General features: G+C 47.2%; 1 protein-coding gene across 1 annotated transcript in view; it reads left to right on the forward strand.

The window, feature by feature from the left end:
• STARD8 (StAR related lipid transfer domain containing 8) overlaps positions 1-21,093 on the forward strand; it is an 82,296-nt gene that overhangs the window by 27,383 nt on the left and 33,820 nt on the right. The gene's annotated exons all lie outside the window — the stretch shown is intronic.

Consider the following 21,093-nt stretch of genomic DNA (forward strand, 5'->3'; position numbering starts at 1 on the left):
TCTCCACTCAGCTAGGGTCAATTCTCTCCTATCTTTGACTCTCAGTCCTTTGCTCTGTAAAATGGGATAACAGTTCCTCACCTGCTATCTCACATCATTGTTGTAAGGACCAAATGAGACAAAATCACTAAAAGTGTTTGGACAACTGTAAAGGATGCTCTATTTATCTCCGTGCTGGTCTCTGTAACTTGACTGTCAGCACACTGAAAACAGAAATCTTGGCCCATCCAGGGTTGGGTCCCCATTGCCCTTAGTTCTGATGACTTGTCTGGAACAGGCAGGGGGTCACTCTTGGAAGGGATGGGGGTCAGGCATGGAGCTCAAGCCCAGGGGCTGTACTACACCTAGAGGAGTTGGTGCTTTGCTGCTTCCTGGGTTCTAGACAGACACTTCCCTGAGCTTCCTCTGGAATCAAGCTCAACCTCAAACAAGGGAACCATTTTTCTAAAGTCACTTGGCTTTTAAAAGAGACACAGATGTGTAGAACAGTCTTTTGGACTCTGTGGGAGAGGGAGAGGGTGGGATGATTTGGGAGAATGGCATTGAAACATGTATAATTTCAAATATGAAACAAATCACCAGTCCAGGTTCGATGCATGATACAGGATGCTTGGGGCTGGTGCACTGGGATGACCCAGAGGGATGGTACGGGGAGGGAGGTGGGAGAGGGGTTCAGGATGGGGAACATGTGTACACCTGTGGCGGATTCATTTTGATGTATGGCAAAACCAATACAATATTGTAAAGTAATTAGCCTCCAATTAAAATAAATAAATTTACATTAAAAAAAAATAAAGTCACTTGGCTTTTAACATGCTGACCCACTTTGTAAAGCTCCCAGTTCCTCAGATTCTGGCCCAAAGTCCTGTTTTCTGGGTTCTCAGCACACACACACACACATTCATATCAGTTCAGTTCAGTTCAGTTCAGTCGCTCAGTCATGTCCGACTTGGCGACCCCATGAATCGCAGCACACCAGGCCTCCCTGTCCATCACCAACTCCCGGAGTTCACTCAGACTCACGTCCATCGAGTCAGTGATGCCATCCAGCCATCTCATCCTCTGTCATCCCCTTCTCCTCCTGCCCCCAATCCCTCCCAGCATCAGAGTCTTTTCCAATGAGTCAATTCTTCGCATGAGGTGGCCAAAGTACTGGAGTTTCAGCTTTAGCATCATATACATAGATACAAATGAGAGAGAGAGAGAGAGAGAAGTGGTCAAGAAAATTCAATTTTCTAAATGGATCAGATATAAAATGGTTGTAAATTAGAGCTAGAAAACTCCTCAGATATCATTTAGTCAAATCACCACCTCCCCTTCAACCTTTATCAGATAGAGAAACTGAGACTCAGAAAAGAGAGGGGGATGCACCCAGGGAGTTAGTGGCTCTGACAGTCAAGCAAAGGTAGGCAGAGGGACAAAGCTTTGGGCTTTGAGTTCAAGTTGAGGGAACCAGCTGGGGAAGGTTAGTGAACCCCGAGAAGAGATGACTGTGGCCAGAATGTGATCATTTAGGAGAAGAAGTTAGGACCAGCTGTGAAATTCCCCTGCCAAGCAGAAATATAAGAAATATGAGAGTTCTGGTTTGGCAAGTTATTATGAGCCTTGCTGAGCAAGCAGAAGGAGGAGAGAGGAAGAGAAAAACAGAGGGAGCCAGAAAAGGAGATGAAATGGAAGAAGGAAGGCTGACCTGGGCAAATGGAGGGCAATTAGAGTCCTGAGTCAGTAAGGGCTGAACTGAGCACGTCAGCAGAGCCTCATCGCCTGTGGGACATCCAGCCACCTTACAAGTTTCCGCTGGTCTGCTCTCTGGTTTCCTCTAGGCTCTGAGCATGTAAGCCAGCACTTAGTTTCTTAGCAAACTCACCCTTTTCCCATTGTGCACTGTTTGGGGAAGTGGCCTCAAACCATAGGCTTTAGCTCTGCAGATTTAGCTTGAGGGCATACTGAAGCCTGGCCTGGCTGCCAACACAGGAATGTACCTGCTCTACAGCCATGGTCTGGTTTCAGGCACACAGTCACATTGAGAGGTGGAACTCAGCCCATTTTGCAGATGAAGGATAAGAGAACATGCCAATGGAAACAACCATAAGAACAGCAAAAATAAATAAATACGTATTGAGAACCAATAGTAGGGCTGATCAAGGAGGGCCCTAGAGTCAAAATGCCTGTATTCAAATCCCAGTTGCACCATCCATTAGCTGTGCAATCTTGGATAAGTTGCTTAACTTCTCAGTTGCCTCAGTGTCCTATGTGTAAAATGAAGATAACAATTGCGCCCTCTTGAGAAGATTTGGAAGGAACAAATAAGTTGACTCTGGTACAACCTTTAAACAATGCCTGGCACTCAGTGCTCAATAAATAATAGCTATCATTGTCACCATTGTTACATGCTGAGCACTGCTCTAAACGTTTGACTTGTATTATGGCCTGTAATGATCACTCAGAAGGGAACTGAGGCCTAAGTGTGAGGACATGTCTAGTCCATTTGCTTTTTTTAGGTGTAAACTAAATCCTATGTGGAAGCTCAAAGTATAAAACAAAAAGCAGCATGACTCTGACTGAAGCAAGGTGAGATAGGCTCAGCCTTCCTTTGTTCTCCCTTCCTCCAACATCCCCACGATAGGCTTTAAGGCTCCTTCCTAGCCACTGTGAGGCACAAACTGCAAGCCTGCTGATCTAGTCCATCTAACCTTTTTATGATCAGATGAAGATATCATTAGACCTGAAAGGGCAAGTAACCTGCCCAAAGATTACATAGCAGGTCAAAGGCCGAAGGGAACACAGATGGCAACACTGGGCTTGAAGGATAATAACTTGGTCAAAGAGAACAACCTCCTTGGTTAAATTAGAACATAGACCATCCAGGCTTGGATGGAGAAGAGCCAGGAAAAGATGGTGAGCAGGAGGGAGGGGGAGGCTGACCCAGAGACCCTGTCTCTAGGCCCTGAGTGTGAACAGCCCCTCTGGACCCTCATATCTGGCTGGGCCCACCCCTGACTTTAAGACAACAAGACAAGGCCCTGTCCTCACAGAGCCTCTAACTACACAGGGTTTGGGGTTTTGTTCTGACAAAGGATGTGGTCCCTGTCCCTGAGCTCTCCAGTCTGGGGGATGTAGCTGACACAGGGGCTAAATCCTGCCATTTAGCCTTTCTGACTGAACTCTTGGCATGAGAGAACACTTTCAAGAGACTCCACCTTCAAGGTTCTGGAACAGCAGCCTGGTTTTCAACTCACTGTTGTTGGGGAAGTACAAAGGGACAGCCTGACTCCCCACTCCTTTCACTGCTACACTTGTGTTGCAAGTGGTGTTCAAGGCTCACCACTGTTTATCTGACAACCTGCACTTTGTCAGCTTTTGTTTGCAGACTTTGGCATGGGTTAACTGAAGATACCACACAGAGAAGAAATTACAGATGTTCCCCTTAGAGATATTCCCCCCTAGTGATAGAATTCCAGCTCAGCTATTTAAAATCCTAAAAGATGATGCTGTTAAAGTGCTGCACTCAATATGTCAGCAAATTTGGAAAACTCAGCAGTGGCCACAGAACTGGAAAATGTCAGTTTTCATTCCAATCCCAAAGAAGGGCCGTGCCAAAGAATGTTCAAATTATCATGCAATTGTGCTCATTTCACATGCTAGGAGGGGCTTCCCTGATAGCTCAGTTGGTAAAGAATCCGTCTGCAATGCAGGAGACCTGAGTTTGATCCCCGGATTGGGAAGATCCCCTGGAGAAGGGAAAGGCTACCCACTCCAGTATTCTGGCTTGGAGAATTCCATGGAGAATTCCATGAGGTCACAAAGAGTCAGATACGACTGAGCAACTTTCACTTTCACATGCTAGGAAGATAATGCTCAAAATCCTTCAAACTAAGCTTCGGCAGTAAAGGCAGAGGAACCAGGGATCGAATTGCCAACATCCATTGGATCATAGAAAAAGCAAGGGAATTCTAGAAAAAGACATATACTTCTGCATCACTGACAACGCTAAAGCCTTTGACTGTGTGGATCATGACAAACTGTGGGAAATTCTTAAAAAGATGGGAATACCAGACCACCTTACCTACCTCCTGAGAAACCTGTATGCAGGCCAAGAAGCAACAGTTAGAACCAGACATGGAAAAACGGACTGGTTCAAAATTGGGAAAAGAATATATCAAGGCTGTATATTGTCATCCTGCTTATTTAATTTATATGCAGAATACATCATGCAAAATGCCAGGCTGGATTACTCACAAGCTGAAATAAAGATTCTGGGAGAAATATGAACATCCTCAGATATGCAGATGATACCACTCTAATGGCAGAAAGCACAGAGGAACTGAAGAGCCTCTTGATGAGGGTGAAAGAGGAGAGTGAAAAAGCTGAATTAAAACTCAACATTCAAAAACTAAGATCGTGGCATCCAGTCCCATCACTTTATGGCAAATAGATAGGGAAAAAGTGGAAAAAGTGACAAATTTTATTTTGGGGGGGGGGGGTTTCAAAACCATTGCAGATGGTGACTGCAGCCACGAAATTAAAAGATGCTTGCTCCTTGGAAGGAAAGCTCTGACAAACCTAGACAATGTATTAGAAAGTGGAGCCATCCCTTTGCTACAAAAGTCTGTACAGCCAAAGCTATGTTTTTTCCAGTAGTCATATATGGATGCAAGAGTTGGACCATAAAGAAGATTGAGCACTAAAAAACTGATGACTTCAAACGGTGGTGCTGGAGAAGACTCTTGAGAGTCCCTTAGACTGCAAGAAGATCAAACCAGTCACTCCTAAAGAAAATCAACCCTGAATATTCACTGGAAGGACTGATGCTGAAGCTTCAATACTTTGGCCAGCTGATGTGAACAGCTGACTCACTGGAAAAGACCCTGATTCTGGGAAAGATTGGGAGCAGGAGGAGTAGGGCAGACAGAGGATGAGATGGTTGGATGGTCTCATTGACACAATGGACATGAGTTTGAGCAAACTCTGGGAGATATAGAAGGACAGGGAAGCCTGGCATGCTGCAGTCCATGTGGTCACAAAGAATCAGATATGGCTTAGTGACTCAACAACCCCTCAGAGAAATGTGGGACTTCTCTGGATCCCTTCTGACCTGATCATTTGAACCACTCAGACCCATAAGACCTCAGGAGGATGACAGAATCTGCAGGACAGGGCAAGGCAAGAGCAAATACTGAAGGGCAAAGCCTGGGTACAGGGCCCTGGGTTTCTTGCCCCTCCCTGGATGGGCCTAGGACCTCCATCTGTATAATGGGGGGGGTGGAGCAGATGCTCTCTGAGGGCACACCAACTCCATGCTGGGCTTCGGTTGAGACCCTGGCCCATTGGGTGCTCTCTCATGCACTGACCTGGAATCCTAAAGGAACACACCTAGTGATGGATGCAAACAGAGTCTGCTTACTGCCATGACTTGCCAGTCCTCCTGGCTAGTCACACAAAGGTGAGGATGTAGATGACTGACTTCCCCATCCCCGCCAAACTGCAAACTCTTTCCCTGACACAAAAGCCATTCATGGCAAGGCCAGCTGCTTAAATGGACTGAGTCCTGGACTCCTGAGCCAGACTGCAGGGTCCTTGTTCCTGTTTAGTGGTACTGAATCTTGCCAGGTAATGGAGAGAGGAGGAGGGCTTCTTCAAGTTCCATTGGGGTAAAATTGTGTGTGCTAAAGTTGGGGAGTGGGAGTGGGTGCGACTGTGGGTAGGTGCTATGACTACTTCCCACATAAAGCAGAAAGAATTAGTGGACACTAAACTGATCAGCCTGTGTGATACAGGCTGACAAGGAAGGAAGGACAGGAAGGAAGCAGCGAGGCAGGTGAAGGGCTAAGGGATGGGTTTGCCACTGACAAGCTTATCTTATTGATGATATATTATTTGGGTCATATGACAGTTTGGGGAAGTAGGAGTTGAGTTGAGTTCAGTTCAGTTCAGTAGCTCAGTCGTGTCCGACTCTTTGTGACCCCATGGACTGCAGCACGCCAGGCCTCCTGTCCATCACCAACTCCCAGAGCTTGCTCAAACTCGTGTCCATCGAGTTGGTGATGCCATCCAGCCATCTCATCCTCTGTTGTCCCCTTCTTCTCCTGCCTTCAATCTTTCCCAGCATCAGGGTCTTTACCAATGAGTCACATCAGGTGGCCAAAGTATTGGAGCTTCAGTTTCAGCCTCAGTCCTTCCAGTGAATATTCAGGACTGATTTTCTTTAGGATTGACTGGTTTGATCTCCTTGATGTCCAAGTAGGTGTTTACCATCTCCCTTTAATAGTGATGAAACTGAAGCTCAGAAAAGTGATATGACATGTCATCTAAGTAGCATGATGTTCAAAGTCCAGGCTGCTTTGATGGTTGCAGTTCTTAGGGTCCTCTTCTCTGGAGCTGATAAAATCTGTGCAACTTATACACTGTTGCAGCCCATCCAGTAACTCTTATAAGACTAGTCTTCCAGGACCTAGGAATGATCCTTTCTATTTTACTAAGGCCCAGAAAAGGCTAATGATTGGGCTATAGTCAGACACAGCCAAGAGGAGACAGGAAAGACAGTCTCCATCTTTCACCTTTCTGCCTTCAGTTGGAGGCAGAACACTGATCCAAGAAGTACTCCACCACAATTCTGAATCTGGTCATTTTCCATTTAAAAGTGCTCTCAGATCCATTATCTAGAGGTTTATGGGGCAGGAAAATATTGTTTCCATTTTCTAGATGAAGTAACTGGGGTTCAGCAACTCACCAAAAGTTACACAGCTACTGAATGATGGAACCAGGACTTGAGGCCAGAGTTGTGCCCAAACTGCCCTCTACTTGTCTACAGAGTGCATTTGGCCAGTATGGGAAGAATAGAGCAAGTTGACTGAAGCATAACATTTGAGCCTTAAAGCAGCAAACCCCAACTCCCTGGGGGAATGACATTTAAGCTCTTTTCCATATGAACCTCTGAATTGCAGACAGTTGTGGAGACCTTGGGAGGGAACCACAGAAACCAGTGAGGTCAGTTCTCTGGAGCAGAACCCAGAGCTGCCAGCTTTCATGGCTTGCTAGATATAGATGCCCCATCAGCTCAAATGGCTCTGTGGTCAGGGTGCCAGGTTTGAGTTAACCACACAAAGGGCAGGAAGGGATGCAGAGGCCTTCTCTGTCTTCTCCTCTCACCAAAGGTAGCTGCATTTCATGTTTGGTCACCAAGCCATCTTGATGTTCCTCTACCCTAGTAATGTTGGGGAGAGAAGACCCCAAATCTTTCTTCCATCAGTGAGTTTGGGCAAGGCTGCTTCTGAGTCATTCATTCAGCCCTTGAACAAATGTTCCCTAAATACCTAGTCTGTGCCAAGCTCCTTCCTGATCAATGTATATGCCATAAATAATAAAACAGAGTCCCAGGCCTCAGAGGATCCAAATTCTTATTGGACAAGGAAGACATACAGATAATTCAATATAGAATTATTGCTGATGAAACTGAGCTGAAGGAGTGACTGGAAAGGGAATGGCTTATTCTATTCATAAGAGGGGCTACAGGGTCTATGGGACTTTGCCCAGTGAAGGAGATAGGGCAAATACCTTGACCTCTTTATGCCTCAGTTTCCTCATCTGTAAAATGGGATAATAATAATACCTACAGGGTTTGTGTGATGACTGTATGAGTTAAAATGTACAAAGAGCTTAGAGTAGTGCCAGGTACACTGAAAGCACCCTGTAAATGTGAAATGAGTGAAGGAAATAAGGATAAGCGTTGTGTGTGTTTGTGTTGAGAGAAGAACACATGTAACACATTAGGATAGTTAATGAAGTTTAGTGTGTTCTGGGAGTGCCAGCTGCTTTGGCTGGGTGAGCTTGTGTGGAACTATGAATGCCAAACTTAGATGTGTGGACTTGTCCCTGTAGGTGATGGATAGCCCTTTGTGAATCTGGATCTTTGCTATGGAGGTTGGCAGAGGACTCCTGTGTGAAATGCTAGTGCTCTTTCACCAGCCCAACAGGTGCTGGGTCCAAGAGATTGCTGGAGCCAGGAAACAGTCAGTCGCCACAGATGAGTGGAGAACCAGCTCCTGGCTGGGTGGTGGGGAGAAGACACTACGTCTCTGCCCTCAAGGAACTTCTCATCTCATTTGAATAAGGTCTGCATCTGCCAATTCAATTTTCCTGGTTTGAAGTTGTGGCAATGCATGGACAAAAGGCTCTGTCGTGGCTGGAGAGGCAGTGTATATAGTGATTACTAACCAAAGCTGAAAGATTTGTCTGGGTTTAAAGCCCAGTGGTCACTTCCCAACTGTGCAGCCTTGGGCAAATTACTTAATCTCTCTGTGCTGCAATTTTCCCACCAAAAATGAGGGCAATGATAATAATTTGACCTCCTCACAGAGCTTTCGTGATGCTTCAAGTGTGATCGTACATGGAAAGTGTTTATAACTTTGACTCACGTAACAAGTGCTTCATAAATGTTACTGTCTATTCTCAGTGACTGAGGGCCTTCCATGTGCCTGGTGTTTGGTACCCCTGGGGTCTAAGGCAGGGGCTTAGAGGCGTATGGATGCACAGACCAATGTGGCTCATCTTCCTGGAGTGTCAACTTTCCTCAAAGGCTTAAAGGATTAAAGCACCATTTTTATATGAAAACAATATGGATGCACACCGGAATTAACTGGAAAATTCAAGAAGATGTTGAAGAGCAGGTATTTTAAAGACATTCCCTGTTTGGATACAAAGTTACAACTTCAGCCCCTGGGGGTTCTACACATTCTTCCCCCTCAGCCTTATGGGTTCTTGGGTACAAAAGTTCCAACCAAACAAAAGTGAGCTCATGGAACTTTTACAGTGGATTATTCTCTGGGGTAAGGGTGATTTCCATGTCACATGGGTGAAAGCTGAGGTTCAGGATTCAAATTCTGCCATCATCACTTTTTAGTTGTGTGAACATAGCAAGTTATATTATCTTTGTTGGCCCTCACTCTCCTCGTCTATAAAATGGGATGATGATGATAATTAAATGCTTTATTGGTTGTGGTAAGAAAATAGATTCATACGCAAAAAGTACTTAGAACAATGCCAGGCATATATCAGGCTGGCCAAAAAGTTCATTAGGGTCTGTTCATAAGATGTTACAGAAAAAAGAACTTTTTGGCCAATCCTATAGTTAGTGCTTAATACATATTAGCTTTTATTTATTTATTTTTTTATTTTATTTACTTATTTATTTTTGGTTGTGATGGGTCTTCACTGTTGTGCAGGCTTTTCTCTAGTCATCCAGACTCTAGAGCACAGGCTCAATAGTTGTGGCACATGGGGTTCATTGCTTCCCTGCATGTGGGATCCTCCTGGACCAGGGATCGAAGCCATGCCTCCTGCATTGGTAGGTGGACTCTTCACCACTGAGCAACCCAGGGATGCCCCGCATTAGCTTTTATTAAATCCATTCTCACATTTCCTCCCACAACAACACTGTCAAGTAGGTGTCATCCTGTCCATTTGTTGAGACAAGAAGTTGAAGCTTTGACAGGAAGCTGAAGCTGTAAGAGGTTAAGTCAGATGCCCCCTCCTATTTATTAACAGAGGGCATTCCTGCAATGGGATGGAGATGGGAATAAATGATCTCTGGGGATCCTTTCTAGTTCCTAGGTCCTGTGATTCAAATTAAATTTTGAAGCCCTTTCATATTACTGTTCTGGCCAGAGCCCAAGCAATGGAACTCAGGAAATAGGGGAAGGACTGGCCAGGGAGACAGATGCCTTAGCAGGGTAGGAAATGACTGCTGCCATCCTTCCTTCTAGGCTGCTGCTGCAAGGGACTGTTGCCTGCACGCCAACCCCACCAGTGAGCAAAAGGGAAACTCCTGTCCTTGGATGAAGCTGAACAAGCTGAACAAGGCCTCCTTTTCCTCAGAAGGGACCTTGCCTTTGTGGCAGGCTCTGTATAGGGGCTCCAGAAACTCAGAAGTCAAAGGCTTGGCAGCACCAAGCTAGCCACAGATGGGGCCCTCCTGATGGCTGTTTTTCCAGAACGGGGATTCCTAATAGGCCAGTGGGTGCTGGGAGAGAAAAGTGGGCTCCTTACTGATTTGTGATCATACAAGGGATAAACAAGAACTCCACAGGCAGAATGGAAGTAGACAGGAGATGTTTCAATTCTGAAATGAATTCACTGTGTGACCTTGGGCAAGTTCTCTTCCCCATGTGAAGAATATATTCATTCAATAAATATTTGTGAACACCTACTGTTGTGCCAGCTCTGTCCTGGCAAAGGGCAAATGACATGGCGATCATCATGTTAATCTTTCCTTCCAACTCTGCCACTGATACTGTGAAAAATGGGTGCAAATTTCAGACAAATAAGCACAAATCAATTCACAAACCTCTTCCTTTTCCCAGCCTTCCCTCACAAATGGGTTTGCTAAGCTCTCATCTTGTGGCACAAAGAAAAGAGACAGTAGAGGGAGGGGCTGTGAACTTCAACTCTATATGCTATCCTTATTATCACCATGTCCTTATGTTGGAATTATTATCTTCATGTTGGAACTATTATCCCCATGTTACAGATGAGGAAACTGAAGCTCAGAGAGGAAAAATGGCCCAGGTTATGCTGCAGTTAAGGTAAAATCTCCACCCCCTTACTAGATACCACCAGAAGTGGAATAGAAATGGCCAGGTCTGTGAGTTGGCATCTTACTGCCTTTCATCCATTGTAAACAAAGGCTGATAGGACTGCCCACAATCCTCAGTCAGGTAGTGTAAGTTTGCTTGTTTAGGTGGAAGTTAAAGGTAAGGGAATGGGTTATATAACTTAGGGTCCTGGGTCCAGGCTCTTTTTGGTGGTAGATGCCCAGTGCTGATATCTTTGAGGATAAAAGCAATTTTTTTTTTTTTATGGAGACTGTATTCTGTGCCAGGTACAATGATTCCCTTTAGATTTTCATAACTGTCCTGCAACATATCATCTCTTTCTTAAGTGATGGCCAAGTCATTTGTATTCTTGGATCTCAGTTTTGAGACTGTAACACAAAACAGTCTTTAAGGAATGCGCCTGCTCATAAGCGGAGAAGGCAATGGCACCCCACTCCAGTACTCTTGCCTAGAAAATCCCATGGATGGAGGAGCCTGGTAGGCTGCAGTCCATGAGGTCGTTAAGAGTCAGACACGACTGAGCGACTTCGCTTTCACTTTTCACTTTCATGCATTAAGGAAGGAAACGGCAACCCACTCCAGTGTTCTTGCCTGGAGAATCCCAGGGACGGGGGAGCCTGGTAGGAGGCCGTCTATGGGGTCGCACAGAGTCGGACACGACTGAAGCTACTTAGCAGCAGCAGAAGCAGCCTGCTCATAAGGTCCAAGGTATTCTTGGCACTAGGAGAGTTTCAAGGGGTACCTTTTGGAACCCAGGGTCCAGTTGCTCTTGTCAGACAGAAAACAGGGGTGGTGAGAAGTGTGGGAGTAGAGTAGGCTGAGGAGTGAGTCAGTCAGTCAGCCAAGAAGACGGGAACCATTGTTTCCTTGACCATCTGGCTGTTGCACAAGGTCTTCCGTCATGCCACATGGTCTGAGAGATCTGGGGTAGACAGGAGGCTGAGGGGCTGATTTGCTGACAAAGAAGACCGTCACTATCTCAAACTGGAGTGGAAGAAATGGTGGTGGTGAGACACTTCTCAAATAGGGGGTCCGGTGGAGAGGGCCAGAGGGGGACTACAACATGGCCGGTTGGTGAGGCAGCACAGTGAAGCCAAATGACTTAAAGTTGGTGTAAGATCGCGAAGTGGGAGTTTCTGCTCAAGGTGGGGACGGGAGCTCGCTTGGCTCCTCCCACCCTCGGTGCTGCCAACCGCGCGCTGAGTCCCCGGCAGCCACCGGAGGCGCAAGCGCCGCCGCGAGCTCATGGCCCAGGCTCTGGGCTGCGGGCGGAACTTGCGGATCCTGAAGCTCCGGAGTGGGACGCCGCGGGATGTGAAGGGCACCCGCTGGGACCCGCAGAGCTGGAAACCAGGTGATCAGAGCCGAGCGGACCCTGCGGAGGTCAGGGCTCGGCTGCACTGCCGCAGGCTCTGCACTCCCATTCTCCTCGCCGCCTCCCATCTCGTCTGTCCCATCTCAACCCCGCGCCTGACTGGCAGCCCACTCCCCCCACCACCCCCGTTTCAGAGCTTTCACCCCTGCAGTCCGCTTGCTTATAATTCCTAGCCATCTCTCGCTCTGTCCCTGGGTATACCATACTTTGATCCCTATAGTCCGTCTGGCTTTGTCCCTCTCCACCTCTCCTTGGGCGGGCATCCTACTCTCAGAAAGAGCAAAAACTGTCTACTATGATTATTAACTGTGGAAAATTCTGAAAGAGATGGGAATACCAGACCACCTGACCTGCCTCTTGAGAAACCTGTATGCAGGTCAGGAAGCAACAGTTAGAACTGGATATGGAACAACAGACTGGTTCCAAATAGGAAAAGGAGTACGTCAAGGCTGTATATTGTCACCCTGCTCTTTTAACTTATATGTAGAGTACATCATGTGAAATGCCAGGCTGGATGAAGCACAAGCTGGAATCAAGATTGCCGGGAGAAATATCAATAACCTCAGATATGCAGATGACACCATCCTTATGGCAGAAAGCGAAGAGGAACTAAAAAGCCTGTTGATGAAAGCGAAAGAGGAGAGTGAAAAAGTTGGCTTAAAGCTCAACATTCAGAAAATTAAGATCATGGCATCCGGTCCCATCACTTCATGGGAAATAGATGGGGAAACAGTGGAAACAGTGTCAGACTTTATTTTTGGGGGCTCCAAAATCACTGCAGATGGTGATCGCAGCCGTGAAATTAAAAGACGCTTACTCCTTGGAAGGAAAGTTATGACCACCCTAGATAGCATATTCAAAAGCAGAGACATTATTTTGCCAACAAAGATGCATCTAGTCAAGGCTGTGGTTTTTCCAGTGGTCATGTATGGATGTGAGAGTTGGACTGTGAAGAAAGCTGAGCACTGAAGAATTGATGCTTTTGAACTGTGGTGTTGGAGAAGACTCTTGAGAGTCCCTTGGACTGCAAGGAGATCTAACCAGTCCATTCTAAAGGAGATCGGTCCTGGAGATCGGTTCATTGGAAGGACTGATGGTGAAGCTGAAACTCCAGTACTTTGGCCACCTCATGCGAAGAGTTGACTCATTGGAAAAGACCCTGATGCTGGGAGGGATTGGGGGCAGGAGGAGAAGGGGATGACAGAGGATGAGATGGCTGGATGGCATCACCCAAACTCGATGGACATGAGTTTGGGTGAACTCCAGGAGTTGATGATAGACAGGGAGGCCTGGTGTGCTGCGATTCATGGGGTCACAAAGAGTCGGACATGACTGACCAACTGAACTGAACTGATGGTTATTAACACGTAGTAGGCAGTTTTAATAAATAGTATGTTCCCGGCTCCCTATTCCTCTAGCACTTTGTCGCTGTCTCTGGCATGGCATTTGGACCCTCCTGATGTCTTCCTGTCCCACTATATGTATTTTTACCCCTTCATTCATATATCTGTCCATCCTATCCCATGTTTTGTCTCCATGTCTTACTACTGAACCCATAGCTCCCTACACTCTCCATCACTCCAAGAGCACTTTCCTCCCCCACTCTGTCCCATAGTTGTGTGACGCAGCTCAGCCACCCTGGCAGCACATTTTAGTCAGCTAGAAAAGCCTAAAAGCTCCATCCCCATGGTCTCTTTCCACTCCAGAAAGTCTCCAAGAGTGCCTGGCACTTTGTCTTTTTTAAAACGGAAAAAAATATATATTTCTTTGAGCACGGAAAAAAACCTTTCAGGTTCTGCCCGTTCTTTTCCCCTGGTAATTTCCCCCTTGCTCCCACTCAAATGCCACATAAGGAATAGCAAACCAGGTTTAGATTTGTCATGGAATGTGTGAATGCATTGAAGGATGGGGGCTGTGGAGATCCTCAGATCAGACCATCTTATTACGTGGGCACTGAAGACCAGAGAGGGCAAGATTCTCAGCCTAGTCACACAGTATCCTTGTGGTAGAAGCCGGGTAGAAGCCAGAGTTGCAGTGTCCTGTCCCCTGATCCAGGAGTCTTGGTGGGAATGGGACCCAGGAGAAGCTTTCCTGGTGTTTCTTGGGGGGCTGCTTGATTCAGACACATCAAATGTCCAACCTTGCTGTCTTTTCTTCTCTCCCTGTCCTTTGGGACCTCACCTGGCTGCCTGCCTGCCTGGGTTGAGCATTCTCCATCTAGGGATGCTGTTGCCTTCTGCACTGGCGTGGTAGTTCCAGGAATGCAGGGACCCTTGTTGGGCCTATCTACCCTGTTCCCTACCCAAGCCCCTAAGAGCGCCTGGATGCCCACCATGTTGACTGACAGGTTGTTGTGTATGTGTAGGGGAGCCCTGGCCCTGGCTCAGGGTCGAATTAGAATATGTGTGTGTGTAGGGATACCAGGGAAGGGGGAGAGCTGTGATTGCTTAAGGGCACACTGAGATGAAACAGGAGTTCCAAGCCAAAAATCCAAGCCATTGCTGAGTGACCTTGGAGCCACATCACACATCCCATGCCCTCTCTGATGCCATCCTGGGACCTCTGAGGGCTATCCTTCAAGGGAAGGAGACAGGGTGGATAGGTGGCCACACGTCTGGTACTGTCTGCCTGAGTTGAGATTACCAAACCCCAGAGACCCATAATCACGGGGTTGATCTGGGCCAGGCTGTGGGCAGGAACTGTAAAAGCTACTCTCTGTCCCTTTTCACTCCCTCATCCCAGCAGCCCTCCAACTTTCTGGGCTGCAGCATGAGGTCAGGCTGTGGTGGGCTGATGGTGGGGACTGTGGGTGGAAAAGAAGAACCCCTCCTCCTTCATCTCCTCCTCACACTCCCAGAGTTTGTCTTTGGAGCTGTTTCCCGGGAGGGACATGTGGAAGGGTCCTGGCAAGGGGGCAGGATCTTGAGCTTAGTTCAGAGGCTCTGGGTGTCCACTGCTGCAAGATGAGCTGAGGACAGCACTGGAGGCAGAGGACGAGTCTCCAGTCCTCTGGGCCAGCTTGGCCTCAGCCCCTCCCTTTCTCTGAATTTCATCTCACCCCCCTCTTCCTTTTTCACTCTTTCATTTGCTCTTTCTTGCCTGGCCCCCTGCTAATCCCCACCGTCAGAGGACCCTCATACCCCACCATCCCTTCCTTTACAGAAGATCCATGCATGTAATTTTCTGGGAGTCCTACTCCCATGGGAACACACAGAGAGATTCACAGGAGTAGAGAATAATCTGGAAAGAAGGGACCATAGAAACCAGGACCCAGTCCTGTTTTTTTCAGATGAGGAAACAGCCTAGACAGGAAGGAGCAAGTTTGAGGACTGAAGCTAGATTGGACAGAGGTGGCTGTTGGGAAAGGTAGAGGGAGGTTCCTCTGACCTCAGCTGCTTGTTTGTGTGCATGGGGAAGGTGCAGGGCAAGGTGACAGTCTCTAGCTGGAAGTGGGCTTGCTTTTGCTTATTTCCCTTCAGCACACTGTGACCTTCCTCTGAAGGACAGGAATGGCATGGGCCGTGAGGGCTGGGGGTGGACATCCTGCTCTGGGAGTGTGTACCCAGTGTGAACCCACCTATTTTTTTTTTTGACTCAAGGCAGGCAGACCTCCCCAAGGGAACTGAGCGTGGGGACGGGGGTGGTATTGTGGGCCAGGGATGGGGGGCTTGCAGCAGAAAACCTCTAGCTCCTTTGAGACAGTCCTATAAAGCCAGACCAGAGTCACAGCCTGGATGTGAAAGGGATCCATTGCTAGGTCTGTTGTGTGCATGCTGCAGGCCTTCAAGCTGACACTTTTATCTGGTGTTTGGAGGTGTTGAGGGGTGGGATGGGGCAGGCTCTTGGATGTCTGGGGAAGAGCTGAGGACAGGGACTAAGTGGGCCTGGGTTTTCTGCCTCCAGTTGCCTAGTCCAAGTGTCCGGAGGCAGTCATGAGCTGCCCCAACACTCTCCTCTTGATGGCTGCAGAAGGCAGGCGGGAGGTAATGATTGCCTCTGTATCCTAGCTCAGAGAAGGCAAGTGACCCTTGAAACTCCCCTAGCCTGTGCTTGGCTCAGCCAATGCTCAAGCTGCCCTTGCAGCCAGCCCAGAGGTCCCAGCCTAGCACAGAGCCCCCCTTGCATGGTGCTCTGGCATGCGGGGTGAGCATAGCCATGCTGGTCCCCTGGGTTGTGGGCTGACAGGGGGTCTTTGTGCTCATCCCAGGACATAGCTCTCTGTCCCCCACCTCTACTTGGCAGTGCTCAGTGAGGTGTGCCCCTCACCTTTGGAAGCCACTCCCCCCACTACATTCCCGCCTCCCTACATCTGGCCCTACTCCAGCTGCCCCTCTGAGTGTGAATCCCCCTGACGTGGCCATGGCTTCTCAGGAATTTTTTAACAAGCTGTAACAATCCCACATTGTGGCAACCTGATCAGAAGTCCCCTTTCATGAGGCTGGGGGCACCCTAAACCTCCAGGAAGCAGGCCTTTACCCTCCCAGGCCTGACTGGTGGGCTTTCCATGAGGCCTGTTTGAATGTGTGTGCAAGTGTGAGTGCATGTGTCAGGGCACCCATGGTCATGTGCTGGGTGCTGCTGCTGCTGCTGCTAAGTCGCTTTAGTCGTGTCTGACTCTGTGCGACCCCATAGACGGCAGTCCATCAGGCTCCCCCGTCCCTGGGATTCTCCAGGCAAGAACACTGGAGTGGGTTGCAATTTCCTTCTCCAATGCATGAAAGTGCAAAGTGAAAGTGAAGTCGCTCAGTCGTGTCCATGTGCTGGGTGGGGCTGGTCTAATTTATTTTTCCCTCACAGCTCCTCCTCCCCATATTTTCTTCCCTACTGAGTTCCCTGGAATTATTTGCTGCTGCTCTTTAGCTGCATGGGAGAGAGTAGTGGAAGAGTCTTTTGGGTTATTTCCTGATGTTACCCTGGACCATTCTGGAGTGGGACTATGGGTCTGACGGCAGTAGCCCGAGGAATTCCCATCTGGACAGGGATGGGTGTAGGGACTGTTGTTAATTTCTCAGATAGGCACTTATTGAGACCCAAGTGTCTCAGAGTAAGACTCAGGGTAACAGCGTATGGAGTTTCTCTCTACCACTGCCTAGAAGGAAAGGGTTGATTGGCTTTGGCAAAAGCTTAGCTTTACAACACCTTCAGTGCCATCCTGTCACCCTTTATAGTACTCACATCCATTGTCTCAACTTTGCCCACTAGAGATTGTGCTCTCCCCTCATTTTACAGATGAAACTGATGGTTGGAGTGGCACAATGACTTTTCCTGGGTGACACAGACAGAAAGCCATGGAGACTAGCACCTAACTTCCCTACTTCCTGATCCAGGACTCACTCCACCATTGCTCAGTGCCTCTATCATCATATCTGACACTTAGAAGCACATTCTAGGTGCCAGTCACTGTTCTAGGTAATTTAGTCTAGTGGATCTGCTTAGCAGCAATATAAGGTCAGGATGTGATTATCGTCCATACGTTTCAGATAAGGAGACTGAGGCACAGAAAGCTGGAAAGTAAATTTGCCCAAGGTACACAGCTAGTGTACCTAGCAGAGTTGCACTTCTGTACCCAGGCTGTCTGACTCCAGAATCCACTGTCCTGCCTTTTGTATGACACAGTGGGCTATGGTAGTGATAGAATGAGGGCAGCCACATACCTCAGGCATAGAAACACATGCATGCACCCTGAGACTTAGTCACCTGCCCTCAGCCTACCCTCATGAAGACTACACTTCTCTGCCTGATGGTTCAGCTGGCATGTGGGGCAGCAGCAACACTATAGGACACACAGGAAATTGGGGGCGGGGTTATAGGAAAAGGGATGGCAAGAATCTGGAGGTTCCCATTATCTCCAGAGTCATTCAAGATGCTGCCCACAAAGGGACCTGTGAAAAGGTACCATGTTCTCATCTTCCAGGAACCATTGCTGAATATCTGTTCATGCAAGACTCTGGCTTAGGTTGGAGATCTTGGGGAGCAAGGGATGCTGGTGTTTGAAGGAGATGAGTTATCTTTGTTTTTCTGAAGAAACTGAGCTCTCCTTGCTTTTCTGAAGCTCATGGGATAAGGGAAAGAGATTTTTTAAAAAAAGACCCACAGAAATAGCCTAGACATCTGCTTGGGCCATTTCAGAATGTCACAGTGCTCATCGCAAATATTAGGATTGTAGCTTTTGCTGACTATTGTGTTCACTCATGACCAGATGTTTTTATTGAGTACCTAGTCTATGATAGGCATTGTGAAGCTCTTGTTCTAATTACTTATAGCAATTGCTCCTTTTGTAGTTTTTCACTTCCTGTAGTTTTCCCTTTTGTAGTTTTCTGGTTTGATAACCTTTTTTTTTTTTTTTTAAAGAATTGGGTGTCTCAGAACCCATCGTATCTGATTCACTTAAATTTATCTACCAAAAGGTAACTTGAGTTTTTTGCTCATCATTCATTTGATTTATTTTTTCATGTATTTATTCATGGTTGTCCCTTGAGTATCTTTTAACATTCATTCACCCATTAGCAAACATTGAGAAGCTACTGTAGGCACTGTGCTTGGTGTCATGTGGCAGATGGAATCTGTTCTGATATGGTTTCCTGACCTTCAGTACAGATCAGATGAGATCAGTCGCTCAGTCGTGTCCAACTCTTTGCAACCCCATGAATCGCAGCACGCTAGGCCTCCCTGTCCATCACCAACTCCTGGAGTTCACTCAGACTCACGTCCATCGAGTCAGTTATGCCATCCAGCCATTTCATCCTCTGTCGTCCCCTTCTCCTCTTGCCCCCAATCCCTCCCAGCATCAGAGTCTTTTCCAATGAGTCAACTCTTCGCATGAGGGGGCCAGAGTACTGGAGTTTCAGCTTTAGCATCATTCCTTCCAAAGAAATCCCAGGGCTGATCTCCTTCAGAATGGACTGGTTGGATCTCCTTGCAGTCCAAGGGACTCTCAAGAGTCTTCTCCAACACCACAGTTCAAAAGCATCAATTCTTCGGCACTCAGCCTTCTTCACAGTCCAACTCTCACATCCATACATGACCACAGGAAAAACCATAGCCAAGACCTTCAGTACAGTTCAGTTCAGTTCAGTTGCTCACTTGTGTCCAACTCTTTGCAACCCCATGGACTACAGCACTCCAGGCCTCCCTGTCCATCACCAACTCCCGAAGTTTACTGAAACTCATATCCATTGAGTCGATGACGCAATCCAACCATCTCATCCTCTGTTGTCCCCTTCTCCCCCCACCTTCAAGCCTTCTCAGCATCAGGGTCTTTTCAAATGAGTCAGCTCTTTGCATCAGGTGGCCAAAGTATTGGACTTTCAGCTTCAACATCAGTCCTTTCAATGAATATTCAGGACTGATTTCCTTGAGGATGGACTGGTTGGATCTTCTTGCTGTCCAAGGGACTCTCCAGGGTCTTCTCCAACACCACAGTTCAAAAGCATCAATTCTTTGGTGTTCAGCTTTCTTTATAGTCCAACTCTCACATCCACACATGACTACTGGGAAAACCATAGCTCTGACTAGATGGACCTTTGTTGGCAAAGTAATGTCTCTGCTTTTTAATAAGCTGTCTAGGTTAGTCATAACTTTTCTTCCAAGGAGCAAGCATCTTTTAATTTCATGGCTGCAGTCACCATCTGCAGTGATTTTGGAGGCCAAAAAATAAAGTCTCTCATTGTTTCCACTGTTTCCCCATCTATTTGCCATGAAGTGATGGGACCAGATGCCATGATCTTAGTTTTCTGAATGTTGAGTTTTAAGCCAACTTTTTCACTTTCCTCTTTCACTTTCATCATTAGGGAACCTATAGGACCACTGCAGGACCCACATTCTTATATCCCTCTAGCCTTTTCCACAAACATGGTAAGTTTGGCTCCAACTCAGAGCCTTAGGGATGCTTACAAATATAGCAACCCAGTGTCAGGAAGAAGGTCATCTCCCTTCCCACCCATGATAAAGATTTCTGACTCTGGGTTGGATTTTGTTTCCAGGAGTTAGTTCTAGGATTCAGGCTTCATCCATACCCAAGACCCGAGAGGACATTGCTCATCTTGAACAAAGTGCCAGCTGTGTGCAGTCTTGTCATTGAGAGGAACAGACGTGGACACACCTTGCTTCATCATTTCTCCCCTCATTCTCATCAAGGCTGGCAGGGAAGGAAGGTGGAAGAATTCCAATTTGGCCTAGCGTACTGAAGGCCAGGCAAAAGGGGGGCACCTGGGGCTAGGTCTAGCTCTGCCATTGCCTCAGACGACTTTAAGAAAGTTGCAGCGTTAAAAACATTAATTTTTGCTCTTCTCTGTGTTGTGTACTCTGGGCAACAAGTTGGATGCAGTCCTTGCTTTCTATGAACTTCAGCTTCATTTCTCCCATTTGTTAGGTATGAAATCTCCCATCTATTAGGAGAAAATGACTAGTGTGCAGGTATTATTCCTGCCATGGATTTGCTGGGAAAACTTGAGTGAGTCATTTCTTCTTAGTTTCTATTTTGTAAATGTGGAGGATAGTGATTGAATGGCATGGGGTCTTGGGTACTCCCATCCCTGACTAATAGGAGTCCCTGATTCAACAATGAAATGAAAGTGTGAAATTGTGTTGGACCCTTGTGAGGAAAGGCAAGAGAGAAATCAAAACTTTACACTCTGTTTCTTACTGAATTTAAACAGGCTTTCTGGTGGTACTTGTCACAACTTTTAGGAGCCTTCTCATTTCATGATTAATGCATCTTCCCAACCCAGGGATCAAACCCAGGTCTCCCTCATTCTGGGAGGATTCTTATCGGCTGAGCCACAAGGGAAGCCTAAGAATACTGGAGTGGGTAGCTTATCCCTTCTCCAGCAGATCTTCCCGACCCAGGAATCGAACAGGGGTCTCCTGCATTGCAGGCAGATTCTTCACCAACTGAGCTATGAGGGATTTTTAACATGATTAATGCAGATACCCCAAATGTTCCCTACATTTCTCTGCACAGAGTTTGGACACGGGGCAGAGAGCTGGGAATCGTGGGGGAGTTGCAGAATGCTGAGGCCTGAACAAGGTGGGAACGGCAACTTGCTTCTCAAATACCTAATGTTCTTTTAGTTGACCCAACTAATCAGGGATCTCACTAAAGTTGTG

Source organism: Bos indicus x Bos taurus, chromosome X (assembly GCF_003369695.1).
Source record: "Bos indicus x Bos taurus breed Angus x Brahman F1 hybrid chromosome X, Bos_hybrid_MaternalHap_v2.0, whole genome shotgun sequence".
Classification (NCBI taxonomy): Eukaryota; Metazoa; Chordata; class Mammalia; order Artiodactyla; family Bovidae; genus Bos; species Bos indicus x Bos taurus.